The sequence below is a fragment of the Pseudophryne corroboree genome, chromosome 5 (assembly GCF_028390025.1).
Source record: "Pseudophryne corroboree isolate aPseCor3 chromosome 5, aPseCor3.hap2, whole genome shotgun sequence".
NCBI classification, from domain to species: domain Eukaryota; kingdom Metazoa; phylum Chordata; class Amphibia; order Anura; family Myobatrachidae; genus Pseudophryne; species Pseudophryne corroboree.
In genome coordinates, this window is record NC_086448.1 from 297,495,818 (window position 1) to 297,515,264 (window position 19,447).

General features: G+C 47.4%; 1 protein-coding gene across 2 annotated transcripts in view; it reads right to left on the reverse strand.

Moving 5' to 3' along the window:
* CUL1 (cullin 1) overlaps positions 1–16,259 on the reverse strand; it is a 198,271-nt gene extending 182,012 nt beyond the window's left edge. For both annotated transcript variants that reach the window (XM_063922435.1, XM_063922436.1), the window contains exon 1: positions 16,061–16,259. The gene's annotated coding sequence lies outside the window, so the exon portion shown is untranslated. The remainder of the gene's footprint in view (positions 1–16,060) is intronic.
* Between the last annotated feature and the right edge of the window lie 3,188 nt (positions 16,260–19,447).

Here is a 19,447-nt window from a genome sequence, read left to right on the forward strand (position 1 = left end):
GTCGACACTAGAAATAGGCCGACACAGCCATTAAGTCGACGTGAACAAGGTCGACGTGCAAAAAGGTGACATGAGTTTTTTTTAAAAACTTTAATACTTTACGATCCACGTGGACTACGATTGGGAACAGTAACCTTGCCCGAAGCACGGTGAGCGAACACGTTGCACTAATTAGGGTTCCCGGTCACTTTACAAAGAAAACGACACCAAAAATACATGAAAAACTCATGTCAACCTTTTTTTTTCATGTCGACATAATGGCCGTGTCGACATATTTCTAATGTCGACCTAGGCATTGTCGACCAATAGGTGTCGACCCTGAGTCCCATACCCATTCAGCTGCGGTTGCAAAGCTGCTATTGTACGCTAATCGGTCGATGTTGGCTTACTGCGCATGCGTCTGAGCTGCAGTGAGTGAACTGTAATAGTAGTTGCACGGAGGAATGATTCGCAAAGTGAGTGACAGGAAGAAAATGTTTTGAGGTTGGAACAGGGCGTGGTCGGAAAAACGCAGGCGTGTCAAGGCCATTCAGACACCATTTTTGTGGGCCTGCGTAAATTAGCAGTTGAATCTTACTTGCTACTGGAGAGCAGCACAGCATGCGTGTCTTCAGGGGCACTCAAGACTCTCCAATATGACCCAATCTGCAACGATGGTACCGATGTAGCAGCAATTTTACACCACCAGACTTAAATTATGGGATATCAGTGGGCATCCCTATGCTCAGGTTATCTTCTGCCCATATTAGCATATAATCGCAATTGCGTACGGCAAAAGATAGCAACGGCAGCAAGAATAAATGCATATGAGTGAGCCTCCTGAGGCGTTGGTGCACAGATAGGATATATAGGGGCCTGATTCGGAGGTAGACACAATGCTGTCGTTTGCCAAGTTAAGCAATTGTTTTTGTACTGTGCAGTGCGATTTAGTGATTTTATCTGGCGGACAAAGGCACCCAGGTGAGCTGCGCAAATCAGCTAAACCTGTCTAAAGCTCTAGGCGCCCAAAGTCTTAAACAACTGAGTTTTCAGTTGTCGGACTCTCTGTTTGTCCTGTATGATCCCAAGAAACTTGGGTGTCCTGCTTCTAAGCAGACGATATCTCGCTGGATCAGGTTCACTATCCAGCATGCGTATTCTACGGCAGGATTGCAGTGTCCTACGTCAGTTAAGGCCCACTCTACTCGTAAGGTGGGTTCTTCCTGGGTGGCTGCCCGGGGTGTCTCAGCTTTACAGCTTTGCTGAGCAGCTACCTGGTCTGGGTCGAACACGTTTGCAAAGTTCTACAAGTTCGATACTTTGGCCTCTGGGCACCTGAAGTTTGGTCAATCAGTTCTGCAGGAGACTCCACGCTCTCCCTCCCGTTCTGGGAGCTTTGGTACATCCCCATGGTACTAATATGGACCTCAGTATCCTCTAGGACGTAAGAGAAAATAGGGTTTTAATTACCTACCGGTAAATCCTTTTCTCGTGATCCGTAGAGAATACTGGGCACTAGTTTGTATGTACTGGTTCGGAATCTCACCACTCTCCTTTTATATCCTTCTCTCAAAGTATGTCCGTCTCCTCGGGCACAGTTTCCTAGACTGAGTCTGGTAGGAGGGGCATAGAGGGAGGAGACAGCACACACTATCAATTTCTTAAAGTGCCCATGGCTCCCAGTGGACCCGTCTATACCCCATGGTACTAATGTGGACCCCAGTATCCTCTGCGGACTACGAGAAAAGGATTTACCGGTAGGTAATTAAAATCCTATTTATTGCCTTAATTTACAGCGCAAAACTTATTGTTTATTGAAACTATCTGACTTCAATCTGGCTTATGAAAAATAAATAAATAAGTACACTCACAAGAATAAGAAATATGATGCAATCCATATTGAGTTGCTTTAAAACAATGCAACCATATTAATGTACTTCATATTATAAAGCATATAGCTAGTAAAGTATGCGTGGCTGAGGAGTCAGGAAGAGCTGTGTGTGCTGTATATGGCTGCAGTAAGCACAAGAAGGCGCCAAAACGCCTCAGGTCCCGCTCTGATGTAGCTCTGCCACCTCCAATGGCACCGGAGTTACACTAATATATATACACTGGCAAAGTCTCCTTTTTAGCTCAAAACATCACAACAAGTGCTAGTCAAGCTTTTTGTGCCAGTTCCACACGGGGATCTTAGCGGGACCCCCCAGGGTGGTCAGCCGCACTTTGAACCGGGGGACCCCCCTAGCAGGGCCCCCTGGTTTGTACCCACTACCGATGTCACCTTCAGGCAGCGTTAGGGGAGTGCGGCATGCGACGGCTGTGACAGCCACGGCACAGTGCCCCGCTGAACAACAACCCCTCAGGACGGTGGTCCTGCAGCGGGGAAGCGGCTCTGCACCTCGTAAGGCAGGTGAACCCCCCTCCTCCCCAACTCCCACGGTGCAGGTATGCAGTTGCCCAGACAGCGTACCAATAATAACAGAAAGAAAAAAAAAGAAATTGAAGAAAACTCTCTGGAGCTCAGAGGTGTGGATCCTCTCCTGAGGGCACTTTTTTCTAAACTGCCTTTGGGAGGGGGCATAGAGGGGAGGAGCCAGCACACCCAGTTGAAGAAATTTAAAGTGAACTGGCTCCTTTGGACCCCATCTATACCCCATCGTAGTAGATTCCCCAATATCCCTTATGAATGCTAGAGAAATTTTGGAACAACCATTGCCTGAATTTAAAGTAAATACAGTGAAATTAGGCGAGTGCAGAGCTTGTATGATTTTATACACACATATTTATTACACACACACAGACACACACAACCTATGTTAAAAGGAAATTCTATAGACAGTAATATTTTTGTTCCATTTATAACAGAAAACAATGTGTGCTCAAAAGGGCCAAATATAACTCTGCATAAGAAAATATGACAATCAGACATAACAGGATGAGATATGCAACAGGCACACAGGCTTATGTAAACAACTGTGATTGCCTGACTTAATGAACTGAAAAACAGCAGTGCTGCTCCGGCATGTCAACTAGTAGTTTAAATATATACTGAAGATTATATGTATTGTAGATGGGAATTAAGTGCCAACTTTATTGCAGTTTTATTTTACCCCCCTTATACCATTTATCTTTAGACCGGCGTTACAAGCTGCTGATATGACCATGCATGGAAGTCCTCTTGCACAGTATAACCAAAAGGTATGCTGATGATAAAGGGGTGTGGTAGCACTTCTAAAGCTCTAGGAAACTGCTTAACCCCAAAATACCCCTGCACAGCAGTACAACAAAGTGAGATATACCATCCAGCAGTTGAATGAATCAGGCTAGAAAAGGGGTTAGACGACTGAAATTAATATATTAGTGGGTCTGGAGCAAGTTTGTTGGTCTCTCTGCAAAACATGAAATAAGACAAAGCATTAAAAAATATATATATATATATATCTTCGTTTGAAGGATGCGGCACTCAGGACTCAATCACAGGTACGCAATGTGAGTAATCATGTGTACCTGTGATTGAGTCCTGAGTGCCGCATCCTTCATGGACATGTATACTGCCTTAGGGCTGTGAGGAGGGCACCGGACCAAGTACTGGTATTTATTGGGAGTGCCGAGTCCATGGACGTATATATTTTATACATACATACAATGCATCTGGAAAGTATTCACAGCACTTCACTTTTTCCACATTTTGTTATGTTACAGCCTTATTCCAAAACGGAGTAAATTATTTTTTTCCCTCACAATTCTACACATAATACCCCATAATGACAACGTGAAAAAAGTTTTTGAGATTTTTGGTTTGAGGACCTATCACATTTTTGGGATTAGAGATGTAAGGACTGAAGAGGTTCGTTTTAGAAATCAAGCTACATTTCTGGTTGGACAAAGAGCAGGGTTATGTCTTACACTTGATGTGTGTTCATATATAAGAATTGGACTTATGTTAGGACAGTGTAAAAGTCAGTTTGATTCTTCTCTGGGTGAATGTCCTTTGGATAGAAAAATTCAAGCTTTTTTATACGTTACAATGGCTCTATGCACCTTGAATCTGTGCAGGACAAGTGTTCTCCCCCAGAAAATATTTCTAGTTGGGTGGAATAAAAAAGTAGCTAGGTTTGGGCCTTCGCAAAAAAAATTTTAACAGCTCCCAGATACTGCCCCACTTGCTGGCTACACAGAAAGCCTTCCAGTAACAAACATGTTGAGAGTGTGGAAGCAAGAGGACAGCCCTCTTCAATGGTCACGGGCGACTGTTCCGGCCAGACAGAACGCCCTTCCTTTTATTCAGGGGGGGATGGATCTCTGCCCTCCAGCCTGACACCGCCCGGCACTGTGACACGGTCGAAAGTAGTGCTGCATTGACATCAGTGAGGCGCAACTTTTGGACTCGTCACTGTACCGCAAGGGGAGAGTGCCAGGTGAGTGCCTGTGCCGGGCGGCTGGGCGTTTTTGCCAGATCGTCTGCCAAACAAATACAGCCTCGGGAGAGCACTGAGTGCACAATAAAATCTCAGGACTATTAAGGTATTCTGGAGCAAAGCATACTGCCCAGTGTCAGAAAGCTCTGTCTCAGTCACAGGTCATGGTCCTCCAACAAAATAATGACCTAAAACACCCAACTAAAAGCACCCAAGAATGGGTAAGAACAAAACATTGGACTGTTCTGAAGTGGCTTTCTATGAGACCTGATCTGAAGCCTATCAAAGAATGGGCCTAATTCACACCTGATCGCAGCAGCAAATTTGTTCTATAATGGGTAAAACCATGGCCATCATTCCGAGTTGATCGCTCGCTAGCTACTTTCAGCAGCCGTGTAAACGCATAGTCGCCACCCACGGGGGAGAGTATTTTCGCTTTGCAGAAGTGCGAACGCCTGTGCAGCCACACGGCAACAAACACATTTTGTGCAGAACAAGACCAGCCCTGTAGTTACTTATTCTGTGCGATGATTGCTGCGACGAGTGACACGGTAATTACATCAGATACCCACCGAGCAAACGCCCGGCCACGCCTGCTTTTTTCCAAACACTCCCAGAAAACGGTCAGTTGCCACCCAGAAACTCCCACTTCCTGTCAATCTCCTTGCGTTCAGCTGTGTGATTGGAATCATCGCTAGAACCAGTGCAAAGCCACAAAGGACTTCGTACCCGTACGACGCGCTTGCGCATTGCGGTGCATATTATTATATTATATATATTATATTGCGCAGATTAGCCGTTTTTTTCACTGATCGCTACGCAGCGAACAACGGCAGCTAGCGATCAACTCGGAATGACCCCCATGTGCACTGCAGGGGAGGCAGATAAAACATTTGCAGAGAGTTAGATTTGGGTGGGTTATTTTGTTTCTGTGCAGATTAAATACTGGCTGCTTTATTTTTACACTGCAATTTAGATTTCAGTTTGAACACACCCCACCCAACTCTAACTCTCTGCACATGTTATATCTGCCCCACCTGCAGTGCACATGGTTTTGCCCATTAGAGAACAAATTTGTTGCTGCGATCAGGTCTGAATGGGAAAAGTGGGCCAACCTATAGTACCTGATGACAGTAAAGCCCAGTACCCACGGGCCGATGCAGGAGAGATGTGTGCTGAGCGAACTGCTCAGCACACATATCTCCTGCCGCTCAGCACAGCGCGATCTATGCTGAGCGTGCGGGGGGAGACAGGGGGGCCGCTCATTTCACCCAGCGGGTGAAGTGAGCGACCCGCTAGATTGGCCTGCATGCAGGCCAATCTAGCAGCAGTGATAGCGATGTGCGGGGCCGCGCATCGCTATCGCTGAGGGGGCTACACACGGAGCGATCATGCTGATATTCTAAGCAATCTAGTCAGATTGCTTAGAATATCGCTCCGTGAGTACCCCCCTTTACAGAGGTCTCAATGAGAGCTACAGAAGTCACATGATTGCAGTGATTACGCCTAAAGATTGAGCAACAAAATATTAGGTTAAGAGTTCCATTTCAGATAAAAATTAGGTTGGGTTTATTTTTGTTTTCTATAGAAGTGTACCAACAATTTTGTCCACCAACATATATTTTCATTTTACGCCTTTTTGCTACTATTAGTTCCCAGTTAAAAATGTTGAGTGGTCTATATAATGAAAAAAAAAAAAAAGGACAAAACACACCAACCATACTGCATTGTTAATAATGTCATACCTATTAAAACACAAACAGTGGCAAAACAAATAGCAATTTTGCATTAACTTAACATCTAGACCTACAATCATCTTCATTCCACGGTGCCCAGTAAACATAGTTGCCACATTTACAGACCAACAATATCATTTCAAAGACACTTTGTTGCCGAACCAGAGCCATTAAGCATGTGCACTATAGTCCTCCTCCCGGCATGTTCAGTGAATACAGCTAGAATGACATTCTGTTGAAAATACTCATCCTAAATTAACTTATAAAGCCCTGCCCAAACCTAAAAATAGTTCATTAGAAATATTGTTTGCACAAAATGTAAGAGGAATCATACTGTGCAGTTGGCCAGTATTGAAATATATGGTAATTCCCAGAGACTACAAAATCCAGAAGGATGTAGTTATGTGACCAGCGGTCAGGAGGCACCTACATCCCACAGCATCAAAATCACGACAGTCGGCATGCCGACTAACAGGGACTATTCCCACTTCTTGGGTGTCCACGACACCCATAGAGTGGGAATAGAACTGCACGCCGCCGAGCACGCAACGTGGCGAGCGCAGCGAGCCCATGAGGGGCTTCGTTGCCCTTCCCCACCCTCATTGGCATTCTAATCCCCGGGATCCCAGCGTAGTTATAGTGACCAGCAGGATCCTCATCATACCCAACCCATTCCAGAGACAGTTGACTATTGCTCATATGTAATAGGCTTCTGGTCCCAGCATAATTATGGCGATGTAGCCACTAGATGTAAAAATAAGATTTTACTTACCGGTAAATCTATTTCTCGTAGTCCGTAGAGGATGCTGGGACTCCGTAAGGACCATGGGGATAGACGGGCTCCGCAGGAGATAGGGCACTTTAAGAAAGCTTTGGATTCTGGGTGTGCACTGGCTCCTCCCTCTATGCCCCTCCTCCAGACCTCAGTTAGGGAAACTGTGCCCAGAGAAGATGGACAGTACGAGAAAGGATTTTTGTAAATCTAAGGGCGAGATCCATACCAGCCACACCAATCATACCGTATAACTTGTGATAAACTACCCAGTTAACAGTATGAACAACAACATAGCCTCGGTTCAACCGATAAACTATAACATAACCCTTATGTAAGCAATAACTATATACAAGTCTTGCAGAAGAAGTCCGCACTTGGGACGGGCGCCCAGCATCCTCTACGGACTACGAGAAATAGATTTACCGGTAAGTAAAATCTTATTTTCTCTAACGTCCTTGAGGATGCTGGGACTCCGTAAGGACCATGGGGATTATACCAAAGCTCCCAAACGGACGGGAGAGTGCGGATGACTCTGCAGCACCGATTGAGCAAACAGGAGGTCCTCCTCAGTCAGGGTATCAAACTTACAGAACTTTGCAAATGTATTTGACCCCGACCAAGTAGCAGCTCGGCACAGCTGTAGTGCCGAGACCCCTCGGGCAGCCGCCCAAGAAGAGCCCACCTTCCTAGTGGAATGGGCCTAAACCGATTTAGGTAACGGCAATCCTGCCGTAGAATGCGCCAGCTGAATCGTGTTACAGATCCAGCGAGCAATAGTCTGCTTTGAAGCAGGGCCGCCAACCTTGTTGGCTGTATACAGGACAAACAGTGCTTCTGTTTTGCAGATCCTAGCCATTCTGGCCACGTAAATTTTCAAAGCCCTGACCATATCAAGGGACTCTGAATCCTCCAAGTCACGTGTAGCCACAGGCACGACAATAGGTTGGTCCATATGAAAGGATGAGACCACCTTTGGCAGGAATTGAGGACGGGTCCGCAATTTCGCTCTATCCATAAGGACAATCAGATAGGGCTTTTAGTGATAAAAGCCTCCAATTCCGAAACTCGCCTAGCCGAAGCCAAGGCTAACATGACCACCTTCCAGGTGAAATATTTCACCACCACTGACTAAAGTGGTTCAAACCAATGAGACTTAAGGAACCGTAACACCACGTTAAGGTCCCAAGTTGCCACCGGCGGTACAAAAGAAGGCTAAAAATGCCGTACTCCCTACACAAACGTTTGTACTTCCGGAAGAGAAGCCAAATCTTTTTGGAAGAAAATGGATAAGGTCGAAATTTGAACCTTTATCGATCCTAATTATCGATCCTAATTTTAAGCCCAAGTTCACCCCAGAGGGTGATCAACTGATGAATCTGTAGATGTGACCCGGACCACTTGTCCAGTAGGTCCCATTTGAAAGACCTCGCATGGAACCTGCCGAAGGGAATGATTTTCCCCGGACTCGGGTGCAGCGATGCCGACACCTGTCTTGGTTTCAAAAAGTTCCTGACCAGAGTCATGAGTTCTTGGGCCTTCTCTATCTGAAGGTAAACCCCTTTCTGGTCCGTATCCAGAATCATACCCAAGAAGGGCAGACTAGTCATAGGAACCAACTGTGACCTTCGGATATTGAGAAACTAGCAGTGTTGCTGTGACACCTTCAGCGAAAGTGACACGCTGTTCAACAACTGCTCTTTTGATCTCGCCTCATAAGAGATCGTCCAAGTATGGGATAACTGTGACTCCTTGCTTGCGTAGGAGCACCATCATTTCTGCCAATTACCCTGAAATTGGTAATGACAATACTGTACCGCAATTGTCAGGTACGCCTGATGGGGTGGATAAATGGGAACATGAAGGTATGCAGCCTTTATGTCTAGATACACCATCAAATCCCCCCTTTCCAGCTAGCCATGATCGCTCTGAGCGATTCCACTTTAATTTTGAACCTTTTCTAGTATAGGTTCAGAGGTTTTAATTTTAAATAGGTCTGACCGAACCGTACGTATTCGGAACTACAGCCAAGGTTGAGTAATAGCCCCTTCCTTGTTGCAGGAGGAGAACCTTGAGCACCACCTGTTGGAGATACAATGTGTGAATTATATTTAATATAACTCCCCTTCTGGGGGAGAAGCCGGTAGGTCCGATAAAGAAAAACCGGCGAGGAGGCACCTTTCGAATTCCTTTGTAACCCTGAGAACAATTTTTATTGCCCCGGGATCCACCTGTGAGTGAACCCAGCTGTGGCTGAAGAGTCGAAGACGTGCTCCCCCTGGGACGGACTCCCTTAGCGGAGCTCCCGCATCCTGCGGTGGATGTAGTAGAGGCCGTGGAGGACTTCTGTTGCTGGGAACTAGCTGTGCCCCGTGCCCTACCTCTGGTAAGAAAGGACACTCCTCATACTTTTTTGTTATTCTGCGACCGAAAGGACTGCATTTGATAATGTCGTGCTTTCTTAGTCTGTGAGGGAATATAAGGCAAAAGATCAGAATTACCCGCTATAGTTGTGGAGACCAGGTCCGAGAGCCCTTCTCCACACAATTCCTCAGCCTTGTGAGGTAAACCCTCCATATGCCTCTTTTAGTCGGCATCACCTGTCCATTGCATGTTCCACAGGACAAGTCTAGCAGAAATCGACATAGCGTTGACTCTAGAACCCAGTAGACTAACATCTCTTTGGGCATGATGCATGATATATATATATATATATATATATATATATATAGAGATAGATAGAGAGATAGATAGATAGATAGATAGATAGATAGATAGATAGATAGATAGATAGATAGATAGATAGATAGATATTTACTAGGGACAATAATATGTCATCCTTATCTAGAGTTTCAACCTCCGCTGATAAGGTATCTGACTATGTTGCTACAGCGCTATAAACCCATGCCGACACAATCGCCGGTTTGAGTAGTGTACCAGAATGTGTGTAAATGGACTTCAAAGTACTTTTACTGCATGCTATCTGCAGGATCCCTGAGGATAGCTGTTAAGTCAGCGCTACCTTTTTGGTTAAACGTGTCAATGCCTTGTACACACTAGGGGAAGATTCCCATTGTATCCTGGTCCCATTAGGGAAAGGATACTCCCTGAGAATTCTTTTTGGGAAACTGCAGCTTCTTGTCTGGAGATTCCCGCTCTTTTTCTTCATGAGAGGAGGGAAATTTACCTCAGCTTTCTTCCCCTTAAACATGTGTACCCTCGTGTCAGGGACAGATGAGTCATCAGTGATATGCAAAACATCTTTTAATACAATAATCATATATTGAATACTTTTCTGCCAGTCTTGGCTGTACTTTGCATTAACGTAGTCTACACTGGAGTCAGACTCCGTGTCGATGTCTATTATTTTGGATAGTGAGCGTTGTGAGACTCTGAAGGTCTCTGTGACATAGGGGCAGACATGGGTAGATTCCCTGTCTGTTCTCTAATCTTTTGTAATAAGTTCATCTTAGCATTTAATTTCACATATCCAATCAGGTGTCGGCATTGTCGACGGAGACACCACGCACCCACACAGATTTGCTCCATCTCTTCCTTAGGAGAGCCTTTTACCGCAGACATGTCGACACACGTACCGACACACTCCACACACACAGGGAATCTCTTATCTGAAGACAGGTTCCCCCCCCAGGCCCTTTGGAGAGACAGAGAGAGAGAATGCCAGCACACACCCCAGCGCTATATAACCCAGGAAAAAACACAGAATGTTTACCCAGTAGCGCTGCTGTAATGTATAATCTCCAAATATGTGCCCCCCCTCTACTTTAAAACCCTCTTCACCGTGTGTCAAGCAGGGGAGAGTCCGGGGAGCTTCCTCTCAGCGGTGCTGTGGAGAGAAAATGGCGCTGGTGAGTGCTGAGGGAGAAGCCCCGCCCCCTCGGTGGCGGGCTTCTGTCCCGCTCAAACTTACTAAAATATGGCGGGGGCTCTTTTATATACATGTACAGTGCCCACCTGTACATGTATATATACTTTTTGCCATAAGAGAGGTGTTATATTGCTGCCCAGGGCGCTCCCCCCTGCGCCCTGCACCCTTACAGTGACCGGAGTATGTGAGGTGTATGGGAGCAATGACGCACAGCTGCGGTGCAGTGCGTTACCTCAGTGAAGCTCTGAAGGCTTCTGCCGCCTGAGACGTCTTCTGACTTCGTTTCTTCTGGCTCTGTGAGGAGAACGGTGGCGCGGCTCTTGGGGTGGACGCCCAGTAAGAACCTGTGTTCACCCCCTCTGGAGCTAATGGTGTCCAGTAGCCGAGGAAGCAGAGCCTATCTTAAGGTGGGTACACACTAGTAGATATATCTGCAGATCAATTAATCTGCAGATATATCTATGTACGGATCGGGCAGTGTGCTGTGCATACACACTGCCCGATCCATCGGGGGACTGACGTCATGAACTGGGCGGGCGGGCGTGCGCCCGCCCAGTTTACCTGTCAATCACCGCCGGCCGCCGCAGCATGTGTACGGGCGGTCGGACGACCGCCCCGTACACACACAGCGACGCGTCAATATATCGTTAGATATATTGGCAGTCGGCTGTGCTGCGCGGCCGACGCGATACGTCTGTGAACGACGGAGTTCACAGACGCATCGGCCGTACACACTGGCCGACGGTCCCGCGATATATATCGGCCGTTCAAGAGAACGGCCGATATATCGACCAGTGTGTACGGGCCTTTAGACAAGAAGGTCTGTCCCTCTCTCCTCAGTCCCTCGATGCAGGGAGCCTGTTACCAGCAGTGCTCCCTGTAAAAATGTAGAAAAAATCCAAACAAAAATGCTTTCTAGGCAGAGAAATCAGGGAGCACCCTGCAGTGCACCCATCTCGCTCTGGGCACACTGTAAAACTGAGGTCTGGAGGAGGGGCATAGAGGGAGGAGCCAGTGCACACCCAGATTCCAAAGCTTTCTTAAAGTGCCCTATCTCCTGCGGAGCCCGTCTATCCCCATGGTCCTTACGGAGTCCCAGCATCCTCAAGGACGTTAGAGAAACAGCATTTAGTTATAAAGCAAAACCAGGTTGTTTGCTCTAAAATTGGAGCTTTGAATCTAGAGACTACCTCCCTGAAATCACGCAGGTACAAGAAACTGCTGCTCATTATATATGGGCCTTCGAGTAAATGGTCTTTAGAAAACATCACACCCCAAAGAACTTGGCCAAAATGGGATTTATCTAAATAAAAAAAGTTGTAAAAAATAGGTCTGATTTTACACAAAAATAGTGCTTAATTACAGGACTGCACAAACAAGCTTTTTTATATTATATATATTTATATTTATTTCGTTTGTTGTATGTCTGGTTCAGTGGTTTTAGATATTAGTCACTGGCTCCTCTGTGCTTTGCATGGGTCAAAATGTTTTATCATATTTAGAAAAGTTGCAGTCACCTGAAGCTAATGCATAAACAGGGGCTGCTGAGGCCGTATAGCTCTTAGTTGTCCGAATCGCCAGCTTGTTAAAGCTTGGCATGGCAAAGTCAGCCTCAGCTTTTCACATATTTCTTCCAAAACAGTCTGTACTAAGTAATGCAAAGTTTTGAAAGACAGGTGATTCTGACAACAAGCATGCAGGGAGAGAAAGTTACACTTCTTGCTGATCACTGCAGATAGTGGTCCAGTTTTCCTCAACCTACACTTCTGTTTGGTCAGCAGAAGTAACAAGTACTGCACTTTCCAAGCAGACTGCACACAAATAACGTTATGTGACATTTTACCCAGGCAGGTTTAGGACTACTTCGCCAGTGACAGAAGTAAAGTGTATTATTGGTTGAGGTGGTGTAAGAGATTGGAAAGAGGAAAACTTTATGGACAATAGAAAACAACTCACATCTTGTCCTTAGGTCTTATCCTTAGGTGTCCTGATTTCCTAAAGTCTTCATTAGACCACCAGGCACAGAATATTATTAAGCAAGGGGCCTACGGGGCAGCACGGACAGTGTAATGGTTAGCATTACTGCCTCACAGCACTGAGGTAATGGGTTTGATTCCCACTATGGCCACGTGCTTGCGTGGGTTTACGCCAAGTACTCCAGTTTACTCCCACAATCCAAAAATATACCAGTAGGTTAATTAGCGCCCAACAAAATTAACCCTAACATGAATGAATGTGCGTGTACATGTGGCAGGGACTACAGATTGTAAGCTCCCCTGGGGCAGAGACTGATGCAAATGGCCAAATATTCTCTGTAAAAGCGCTGCGGAATATGTGTGCGCTATATAATTAACTGGTAATATATAATAATTGATATAACCAATGTGTGCTATTATCTGCTGATAGTCTTGGATGGGTACACTATTGTGTGGCTAATTACGGTGTTTGCACACTAGTCATATAACCAATACGTGGTGACCGCAGCTGTTACAATCAATGGGTTGGGTATGAAATCCCGGCATACAGTATTCCGATGGATTGCAGTGAGTATTTTTACCCTATTCCTATTCCATCCCTCTCACAGCCTAACCATAACCTTCCCTTATAACCTCCCCTTCCCGCACTCCAACCCTAATCTTCCTCACCTCCGCAGCCTAACCCCAAGGCCAATACTTACCTTCAGGATCCATCGTAGGAATGGCCATCGACCATTGATGATTTGAAATCATCGATGGTCTATGACCGATGTCGAATACTTGTACCATCCTTCATGATCCATCGTAGGTATAGCCATCAACCATCGATGATTTGAAATCATCGATGGTCTATGACGATGTCGAATACTTGTACCATCAATGGGGGAGAACCAGATGGGTTCCCGCCATCGACGGTTCAGTCCTACAGATTTTTTTTCTCTCAAAGTGTTAGGGCACTGAACTTAGCCACACCCCCTGACACCTGCAAAGCCACGCTCCCGGGCTCTGATTGGCCCGCATTTCATTGTACAGTAATGCAGGGGGGACCATCGATAGGTAAAACCATTGATGGATCCCTTCCAGACGGTTTTACACCATCGAGGTTATCCATCAATGGTACCATCAACGGATAGTCCACCGATGACCATCCCTAATCCATCGAGATTCTGAAAGTAGGGATCCCACTGTCAGTATTCTGACTGCAACCCCAATCAATAATGGGTGCTGCTAGTAAAATCAATGTGTGTGGACATACTGTTATGTAGGTGCAGAATAAGATGAAAGTGGGTGGTGGAAGTAGTCGGGTGGAGGAGAGAAGAACAGGTGGGATGTGGGGGAAACAAGACAAACATGGGGAGCAAGAAAGCAAAAAACATACACAGAAAAGAAACAAATGCAAACACAAGGTAGTTGGTTGGCAGAGGCACACATACAAAACAGTTTATGGAGATACAAATAGGGTGGGTGGTGGTGGGGGGGGCGAATATAGAAAGAGTGAAGAACAAGCAGGGGAAAATTGAGTCGGGCAGGCTAACTTACTGACTTAAAGCCAATGGAAGGAGTCAGAGAATGGAAGAAGAGAGGAAGTAGAGGTAGGTGTAGGTGTAGGTATACAGTGTGTGTGTGTCAGTGAGAGAGAGACCCCTAGAATTAGTAATGTGCATACAAAGCCAATCATATCTAGTGCTAGGTATAGCTAGATGGGGAATAGTGTGTGGTGTCAAACATACAGAGCTGAGCATATCATAAAAATACACAATTGATTAATTCATTGGTTTATAAGGCCATATCCAATGCCAAATAAAATATTCAGGGCCATAACAGGTGCCATGTATATAAGCCAAGTCATTCAGTGTTCAGTACAAGATACGTTTCTATAGCTGTAAACATTATAATTTATTATGCTAAACCATATCAAATATAAACACACACAAACATAATTTTCAGTGTTTCCAGGGTATATATGCATGATAGCACAAACTCCATAAAAAAAAAAAAACAAAGGGTAGAACTATGATTACATCAATATTTTCCTTATACAGATTACTACTGGGTTTTTTTTTGCTTGTGTAATCCAAATAAAAATGCAAAAGATTTTTGTTTCAATTAGCAACCACGAGAAAGCCATTTCTGTCCCTCAAACAAATGTATTTAAAATTCACCTGGGTATATTAAATATAATAATTTTAAGTTTAATGCATAACCCCTCATACAGTAGAAGGGCTATACTGATAAGTGTCCATCATTCATGTACAATGGCTCTGACGGAGTGCTGATGTGTTAGTACTATGCTTAGTAATTCCCCGTTCACACCACACAAATAACCTGGTATCGACCCAGTATATTGCCGGGTCAGGAAGCATGTTCTCAGGGTCCAATGCCAGGTCACAACCTGGGAAGGACCAGTTTCCAATTCCCAGGTGCGACCCGGCAATTGCAATCTGAACGGAGTCTAAATGATGGTGCAAATGTTTTGGTACAGGACTGTAGAACAATTTCTCCCCCGACAATGCTCAGATTAGGGAATCTGTCCATACAGCCCCAATATAAAAATCTCACATAGTCTTGTTTATAGTCAAACTTCACTATAATAATCACTGGTTGCATGGGCCAATGGTACTAGTTACGTTATACAATCTGGGTTAAGTTCTAACCATAACATATGCAGACGTGATGCCACAAGAATCCTATAACTACTCTCCTCATTATAAGATATGCAGGTAGTTTTATAGGTAGGTACTGGTGTTCGGTGTAGCTTGGGTAGATAGTATTACAGGGTGGTACACATGAAGTCGGGTGCTGCTACATGGTATCACTAATACACCTCCGGATTGTGACATTGTACAATGTATCCTCCTCCCGTGTGATGAAGCAACTCTCCCCTCACTACCACCCACTGTGCTGCGTGCTGACTGCACTTCCAGTAACAGGCTGTACCCCGCTCCTGGGCACCAGCTATGTAGCCCCCTCACCCTGCCCCAGCACCCCCTAAGGTGAAGTAGTGTCAAGGGAGGGGGGGGATATGTATGTAGCTATGACGTACTGTATACTCTCCCTGTACATGGCAGCAGGACTGACCACCCTCCAGCTCATCACTCATCAACCTGGTGTCCCCCAATTGCTAGCAAACCGCTGTATGTACCTCACAAGCAGCTATGCCCCCGTGTACACTGCATCTTTTAGCACAGCCATACTCACTCTCCATCATCACTGCAACTTTTGTGTCACTTACCTGACATACAGCACGGTGCCCGCCTGACAGGCAGGGAGATACGTTACGTACAGCTTACCTGCATTGTGTCTGCGCCGAGCTGCCCGTGTTGGGTACCGGGGCTGCTGGTGCGGATGTGGGCAGCCTGGCAGGAATCGCACAGTAAACGCAGGAGGAAGCGGCGAGCGAGGCCTGTGTCAGTGAGCGCTGCTGCCTGGGAGGCAGATGATGCTGCCCGTCATCTCATGGTTGGTTCTATATCGGAGGGGCTGAAGGGACCTTGTGACGTATTGAGGGGAGGAGCTACGTCACCAGGGGGAGGAGCTACAGGCGAACAGGGTACCCGAAAAGTACCCTTGCGGGCTCGCTTCGCTCGCCACGCTTCGGGCACGGTGGCTCGCTCCGCTCCGCTTCGCTCACCACCTAATTACTATAGGTAATAGTTGGTGGCGTGGATAGTAGAGGAACTATCCCGCTGGCCTAGCTCCTCCCCCTTGCGTCGTAACTCCTCCCCCTTACGGAAAAGGTCCCTTAGCCCACTTGATTCTAGCATCTACCGTCATTTTTTCTCATGGCCACGGCTGGCACCTCCCACTGATTCCATGTAGTCACGCCCCTTATTACCAGAAATCTGACCCTGTCATTGCTCCAATTACAGAACTGCTTGGACCTCACCAATACGAGAACAGCACACCGGTGATGTCACTCGCCACACCTCCCCGCTCGGCCTCAGACATCATCTATTATTTGTTTGCCTGCTACCCGGGCCTGCCTGCCCACGGTCACATGACACTGCTGCCTGCCCTGACCATGAGAGCTCCCGGCCTATCGGGCTCATCCATCACCATGACCCTGTGGTGCTAGAGTTGTTATATAGGATTTGCTTATGCTGTGACCGCTGTCCTAATGTAGCATATAAGGCAGCTGTGTATCACCTCCTGCTGTGGCATATGTATCACAACTGTCTCCTGTAAGCAGCACTGGGAGCAAAACACTTTGTAATGGACTAATGCTTTGGCGCTCTTTTTTTTTGGTTGAAGTATTTATACTTTGCGCTTCTAATGCTTGTGCGGCCAAACTGTTTAATATAGAGTAATGCATGAATCATGACTTGTGATGTATTGTTGAATATGCAAAAAAGCTAAATATCACGCCTTTCACAACGCCACAATAACCTGGTATCGACCTGGTATGTTGCTACGTCGATTCGGGTTGCTGTGCGGTGTGAGAGGGGTCGCTCCCAAATTCCTGGGGGTGTGGCTTCATTTAAATGGGCGTGGCTCCGCATAAAGGGGCGTGGCATTGCAGGAAAAGACTACCTTATACCACAGTTTTGCAACCTGCACGCCCAGACGTTAGCCACCACAGGAAAGAAAAATAATCCTGATTCATGCCTCTTACATTATTTGTCATTTTTCCTCCTTATAGTAATGCCCAGTATACATTATGCCACATACTGCAAAGGCCCTCAGACATTATGCCACACACAATAATGCACATGACACAATATGCACACACTGTAATGCCCCCGACCAGTGGCGTAACTACTGCCCCCGCAGTCCTCGCGGTGGCTTGGGGGCGAGGGGCTGCGGGGGCGCCACTGATTTACAGCAGACTGACATGCGGACGAGCGTCCGCATGTCAGTCTGCTTTCTCCCTCCCTCCGCCGGTTGTTGCAGGGACACGGAGGGCACAGCCGCGCCTCCCTGTGTCCCTCCTGCTGCATCATCTCCGGCGGCCGCGGGTCTGATAGGGAGAAGTGCCGTCCGTGAGCTCTAATTGGCTCACGGACGGCACTTCCCCCTATTAGACCCGCGGCCGCCGGAGATGATGCAGCAGGAGGGACACAGGAGAGGCTGTACCCTCCGTGTCCCTCCAAAAAGCGGCGGCGGGGGGGGATGATATCTGGCACTGGGGGGAATAACTGGCAGGGGAGGGATATCTGGCACTGGGGCATTGACTGGCACTGGGGGCATATATGGCACTGGGGGGGGGGATATCTGGCACTGGGGCATTATCTGGCACTGGGGGGGAATATCTGGCGGGGGGGGGTGGATGTCTGGCACTGGGGGGAATAACTGGCAGGGGGGGAATATCTGGCACTGGGGCATTATCTGGCACTGGGGGGGAATAACTGGCAGGGGGGGGATATCTGGAACTGGGGCATTATCTGGCACTGGGGGCATATATGGCACTGAGGGGGAATATCTGGCAGGGGGGGGATATCTGGCACTGGGGCATTATCTGGCACTGGGGGCATATATGACACTGGGGGGGAATAACTGGCAGGGGGGGGATACCTGGCACTGGGGCATTATCTGGCACTGGGGGCATATATGACACTGGGGGGGGATATCTGGCAGGGGGGGGATATCTGGCACTGGGGCATTATCTGGCACTGGGGGCATATATGACACTGGGGGGGAATAACTGGCAGGGGGGGGATACCTGGCACGGGCATTATCTGGCACTGGGGGCATATATGACACTGGGGGGAATAACTGGCAGGGGGGGGATATCTGGCACTGGGGCATTATCTGGCACTGGGGGCATATATGGCACTGGGGGGGAATATCTGGCAGGGGGGGATATCTGGCACTGGGGGCATATATGGCACTGGGGGGGAATATCTGGCAGGGGGGGATATCTGGCACTGGGGCATTATCTGGCACTGGGGGCATATATGGCACTGGGGGGGAATATCTGGCACTAGGGGCATATATGGCACTGGAGGGGGGGAATATATGGCACCGGGGGCATAAATGGCACTGGGGGGGGATATCTGGCACTGGGGGCATATATGGCACTGGTGGGGGGGGGGGGGGCATATCTGGCACTGGGGGCATATTTGGCACTGGGGGGGAATATATGGCACTGGGGGCATATTTGGCACTGGGGGGGAATATATGGCACTGGGGGCATAGCTGGCACTGGGGGCATATGTGGCACTGGGGGGGAATATCTGGCACTGGGGGCATATGTGGCACTGGGGGGGGGTATATGTGTACCTGGCACATGGGGGGGGGGGGGGCTATATTTGGCACTGGGACATGTGAGTACCTGGCACCGTGGGGGAATATCTGGCACTGGGGACATATGTGGCACTGGGAGCACAGCCCTAGCAACGAGCATGACACACAGTGCATGAAACACCTGGCAACGAGCATGACACACAGTGCATGAAACACCTGGCAACGAGCATGACACCCAGTGCATGAAACCCCTGGCAACGAGCATGACACACTGAGCATGAAAACCCCTGGCACCGTGCATGGAACCAAGAGCACGAAACCCCTGGCAACGAGCATGACACCCAGTGCATGAAACCCCTGACAACGAGCAGGTAATTGAAAAGTAATTAGAAGCCTTACTGTAGGACTTAATGTGTAATGGGCATTACGGTGTGTGGCATAATGTATCACGGACATTGCGGTGTGTGTCATAATGTGTCACAGGCATTACGGTG